Source organism: Apostichopus japonicus, chromosome 4 (assembly GCF_037975245.1).
Source record: "Apostichopus japonicus isolate 1M-3 chromosome 4, ASM3797524v1, whole genome shotgun sequence".
In the NCBI taxonomy this organism is placed as follows: Eukaryota; Metazoa; Echinodermata; class Holothuroidea; order Aspidochirotida; family Stichopodidae; genus Apostichopus; species Apostichopus japonicus.
Genome location: NC_092564.1, coordinates 17,584,954 through 17,590,983, shown reverse-complemented (window position 1 = coordinate 17,590,983; position 6,030 = coordinate 17,584,954). Strand labels below are relative to the sequence as shown.

Sequence of the window (6,030 nt, the reverse complement as noted above, 5' to 3'; positions counted from 1 at the left end):
TATACACGAACGTAGCTTCCTTCAAGTGAAAACAATAAAACATAAATAATAAACGACTACTATAACAAAATAAGATTGTTGGGCTTTAGTTGTAACGAGAATATCAATAAAATTAATGTTCTAAAAACCGAGCAAATCTTTCGCAGTTATGACATCCGACGAATAATTGAAGAAAAACACCGACTTCTTCTGATTGATTACATAAAAGCAATCCTATCTGCTGTGACGTTATACCAGCCGTTCACTCGTGAATTGCTCCGTATTAATATTACGAAATGACTTTATTAATATTTTGTTTTTATACTTTTACCGTACTTCCTATATAGACTATTATACGGATGCACTATTTCTGTTTTAACAAGCAGACCCCATAAAATTGTTCACTGTGATATCATAAAGAAAGTATGGGAATGGGATATAAAGATATTTGTTTAATTTACACTTTCTATATTTGCCTTTGGTAGTTTCTACTTTCCAAAACACGCTTTATATATATATATTTATATATATATATATATATATATATATATATATATATATATATATATATATATATATATACCAATCAAACGGCATCCCCTCCGCTCCGCAGTGGCGTGCACAGGATATCAAAGGTTGGGGTAAATTATAAACCCCCTCCCCGATTAATTCAGGGATGGAGGAATGAAGGAGGGAAGTAGGAGGTGAGTCCCTGGATCGTTTAAGCCAACTCCCATGTAATTGGGGGAGGAGTGGGTCTGGAGGTACTGTTCAAGAAAAACGTTAACTTTTGGCGTGACATTTGCAATTCTGAGGAACATTTAGAATATATATTAGTTCTGCAATTAGACCTAAGAGCAATGTTATGTTAGTAGACACTTGAATTAATGTGATGTTTAACATTAATATAGAAGTTGTCAAGTTCGTCCCCGACTGACCGTAAAAAATCGCTGCGACTGAAGCAACTTCCCTCGACTGACGATGGTAGGTAGGAGCTACCTCCTCTAAACCTTGAGCACGCCAGTGAACCCCCCCCCCCCTACTCTCTCCCTCTCTCTCATCCCGCCCTTCACTCTTATTTGAAAGAACGATAATGCAGTCTTACTGCGTTTCATTTATTCCAATTAATATACTTATAGCCATATCTATCTTCTTTTTCCCCGCTATGACAAACAACTTCAAGGGAAATATGATTTGTTTTGAGACTGAGACGATATCTCTCCATTTAGTATAAACGTTTAATGTATTAAAGTACAACCGACTCTCCTTTGCAATTTTGTAGATTAATCTTTGTAGATTAGTAGATTAATCACCATTACTAATCACTTTAAATCAGACGTCCTTAATGTACCCGATAATGGAAAAAATATATATCTCTCATTTCTGTCAAGACTCTCTCCTTATTTCTTTAAGCATGCCCCAGTTAGGGTTTGCAGCATGCGGCGGCACACCATTTAAAAGAAGAAGAATATTTTAGTCTAAACTACCGTCAGTAATTCAATTTGAGAGAAAAAAATTCCCGTATCCAATTATCTCGACCCTGCGTATATCATTAAAGAGATGATTATCTCCTAAGGATGAAAACAACCAGAGCAGCGGGAGGAACAAACAGCTTTAGCAAAATAAAAAATTAAACCAATTCACCCAAAATAAAAACACGAAAAAATCAAGATGACTTACCCACAGCCCTTATGTGAGATGGCAAACTTTAGCTACAGCATATAGATAGTGTATAGTAAAATAGTCACTAATGAAACACAGTGCTGTCCGACTCCACGTGCATGTAGATAGCTTCTGTAGAGACAGTTGTTGAATGGCAAAAAAAGAAGAAGCTATATACATGCATAGAGAGGAAAAATGACGGGGCTTGGAATTAATTGCTTGGAATGAAATCGCGAACTTTCTGAGGGCTCCAGTTGCAAGCACTTCACGAGCTTTTAATGACAACTCGATTCTTCAGACTGATTTACCTAGCAAACAAAACAACACACAAAAAAATCGACGCACGACTACTTTTGCCAATGGCTTTAAGAATCAGTGAAAATGCCAATAAAAGTATAGTTAAGGGGCGTCGTATATAGGTTTTGTCTGTCTATATACCCTAGGTCAATATCAAATTAAATGGGACGTAATATTGGAAGGACAGACGAAGATTTGGTGTGTTTTAATGGTTTATGTTCAGATAGTATAGTAAATGGATCATAACAAAGTATATATGTTTGTTTATACTATGGATGTATTCCTATGAGCATGTCTGATATAAATCACTCGATTTTAAATGCATTTGCAACCATTTTTAGGTAAATAAAATATCTATAAAAAAAGTCTTTATAAGCACTTTGGGATATTACTTAGTAAATTTTCTGAAATAGCATTTGAATTTTATCAATTCTCTTAGAAAAACTATAGAGAAAATTCATACAACGCAGAGGGCATTCTTTTTTTGAACTGTTAGTGAAGCGACAAACTGGTGCCATGGGAATCACAGAATCGATTAAAATTGGGGTCCAGAGGAAGGTTAAAGATATTGGATTGGAAATCTCAAAGAGCTAAACAGAGTTGGTTTTTACAATTCCACGAATGTTTATAAATAAAAACAAATCGACGGAAAGAAACATATCCCGATGGACCCAACTATGCAGGATGCAGATCACTGTACTAGGAGCGAAGGATAGTGTGTGTGGGTGGGGTGAAGGGTGGGTGAGTTGAGGCTTTGTGAGGTAGTTTTTACAGGTTACCGTACAGTGGCGATGTAGGATTCTCGGAGGAGTGACCCAGGAGACACTTACCTGTATAGATACAAAAATTATTACGAAAAAAAGCGTTGCATATATATATATATATATATATATATATATATATATATATATATATATATATATATATATATATATATATATATGTACCAACCATTTAAGGCGAATTCATTAATACGCGATTCTAAAATGAAGTCGTATCTAGTCGTTTTATGCTGTAAGTATAGGCCTATGGATATACCCGAACATGGCCTTTCTTAGTTCTCGGCATGGCGAATTGGCGTAATTTAAAGAGAGATTTTGAACTGGAATCAAGTCTATAGAATATCGACGTTGTTAACTAGGACTTGGTAAAGGGTTGCATTTAATCCTTAGAGTAACCCCACACCTTTGTTAGCCTCCAGGGAGACACAGGTCGGTCAAATCTTTAATGAACTAGGCTTTCTTTGCCACTTTACATGATTATGTACTATAGGGAAAAGGAATTGGTTTTTTTCTGCAAAGATTTCAAACTTTACTGCAGAGAGCTATAGCGGGTATAATTGTGATGTACAGAAATGATGTTCACAGAGACAACTTTGAAAGGCCATGAATCAGACTTTACCTAAACATTATTTTTCCTCAACGGTAATCTGATCCTTTTTGACTGGTCAGAAATAAAGCTCAACGCCGAGTGATTACTTTCTGACTTATATTTGATATCATTCAAGTTAATACTAGGAAAGTTCAACCACATGCAATATTATACCCCAAAATCATTGATTTTCCTCGATATGCGGCGAAATTTAAGACAAACAGTTAAATTGACTTTTCTTTAATAAACCGGCAAACGATGGTGCCAAGATGCCCTAATCTAGAGGGAGGTCCAACCGATTTTGCAGAGGGGGTGTCTAGACTTTATGGTGGTCATTGCTGAGCAATATACATTACCACTAGTGGAGACATACTGCAGAAGATATCTCGGCTATTGCTTCTCCATGTATATAATCGTTCATAAGAAAATGAGAATATGTTACATATTTCGATACAACAACAAAAATAATAATATTGATAAGAAAGACGTGAAAATCGTTGCTTGTAGACCATTAAACGACATCATCATTAGCACCTAATTGTTAGCATGCTAACATTTTCTAAAAAGGTTTTGAAAAGCATTTTCCTGGTGGTTATGAATCTCGAGATTTTCAGACATTTTCTGGCTTATTCCAGACATTGAGGAGTGGTAACGTCATGGGCATTCAAATGTCTTATTCAGTCAGAAATACTTATACGGTGGGTAGCAAAAATGGCTTGTCGAAGTTGGAACTTGACTGAGGCACTAGTTGACTTTTTATAACATATTTGGTGATAATACTCAAATGACCTTTCATAAAATCACTGCTATACCTGTATGAAAGTGATATTTCTATAAATCACTGTTGATATTTGAGAAAATGACCCCTACTGAATGAATTATATATAATCGGAACACGGGCACAGGCCGTTAGGTCAATTTCCTCTGATGCAATTACACAAGAAGTCAGTAGGACTTTTCATGGCCTCGTAATTATACATGTTCAACAAGGCTCGGTATATATTTGTCACGGACAGTTTCAGTTGAATGTCAAATCCAAAGGTGATCTTTCGTTAAAAGTTAAAAGTTAAAAGAACGTATATTTTTGGTCGAATTGTTGGAATTTGTAAAACAAAGCATCAACATTAATATTTAGGCTTGTGCAGGCTGACGTCATTATTTTCACCATAAACTGTTAAAGGAGCAGTCCAAATCGTTAGCGTAGTTTAATGCTGAATATATATATATTCAACCAGTGTCACTGGTCTATGTGATATAGATAACTAGTCTTGAACAACTTCACCAAACCAGCTAAGAAAACTCCTATTCCATGAAACATTGAAGGTTGTAATGATGTGATGATGTGATGATGTGATGTGATGATGTGATGACATAGTGATGGTATCGCATTATTGGTTTTCAATCTCAAAACTCCTCAAGCATCCTATACCTTGATAGTATGAAAAGACCAAAAAATAAATAAAAAAATACTAGGTTCCCAATTCTTGGGACGGTGTGACATCACACACTTACAAAATGACAGCCACCGAATTCCCGCCCCCCCCCCTCCCCTCGACACGACTTTTAGGCTATAGGGTACCGTATCTCCCAAAACGGCCAACATTTCTCGTCATTTCAGAGAACTCTGTCATAGAAGCAACGACAGATGATGGTGTTGGTTTGTGTTCCAGTTAACGGAAATACAGACCAATTGATAATCCACGCTAAATACAGACCCATTGATAATCTACGCTAAATACAGACCCATTGATAATCCACGCTAAATACAGACAAATTGTTTTGTTAAGCCAGTATAGGCTTTTCAGATGACTTCCCTTCACATTGTAATATTTATGTGGCAAAAAGAACAAATAAATGAAATGACTGAATGAATTGATAATCAACGATATATAGCGACAAGAAGATTCGGAAAGCTGCTACGAACAATATACTCTTTATTTAAGGATGAGTGTGATTAGTCGGTGAAAACGGGACGTTCGTTTACTGTTAAATTCTCGAGTCCATAAATTTCTCGGTTATTCTCCCAACCTCTTTCACTGACTTCAAGCCATAACACCATATAGGCTTACACACTTAATTACACAGATACAAGGTATCGAAAATAACGCTCTTTTAATGACAGTGATGTATCGCATAGTGTGGACCGACTGTGTCAAAATCCATAATACAAACTCTATATTACTCAATATTTGATTCTGAAATGCCGTTTTTTTTTTGGTCTTGGCGTGTGTGTGTGTCTGTGTGTATTCTACGTGACTTCGTCGCGTTTCCCAATTGTCAAGAACTTCCTTCGAGTCTGAAGTGCTTCATCATCACGTGACATATTGCTATATCTATATCTATATATATACACATATATATATATATATATATATATATATATATATATATATGTAGATATATATATATATTTAAATATATAATTATATATAAATATATATATATATATATTTATATTTATACATATATTTTATATATACATACATTATATATACATATAGATATACATTTTAAGAATCAACACAGACAACAACTTTTGATCGTCATGAAACAATATGTTATGGACGTAAAATTTTATGTATTTAAAATTTTATGCCCAGTGGTTCGGTAAGGTGGAAGGCCGTAACCCCTTGTTGATTAATATGAAAAGCTATTTTCTTCGACATGAATTGAATGTAATTTACACATTTACTGGTATGATCAATCACAGTTCAATGGGAC

The 6,030-nt window shown here is 35.1% G+C and overlaps 1 protein-coding gene across 1 annotated transcript in view; it reads right to left on the bottom strand.

Annotated features, from left to right (window-relative positions):
- The window catches only part of LOC139966659 (angiotensin-converting enzyme-like), a 69,466-nt gene extending 67,597 nt beyond the window's left edge, over positions 1–1,869 (bottom strand). Inside the window, exon 1 of the mRNA XM_071969920.1 lies at positions 1,660–1,869. The gene's annotated coding sequence lies outside the window, so the exon portion shown is untranslated. The remainder of the gene's footprint in view (positions 1–1,659) is intronic.
- Positions 1,870–6,030: the final 4,161 nt, after the last annotated feature.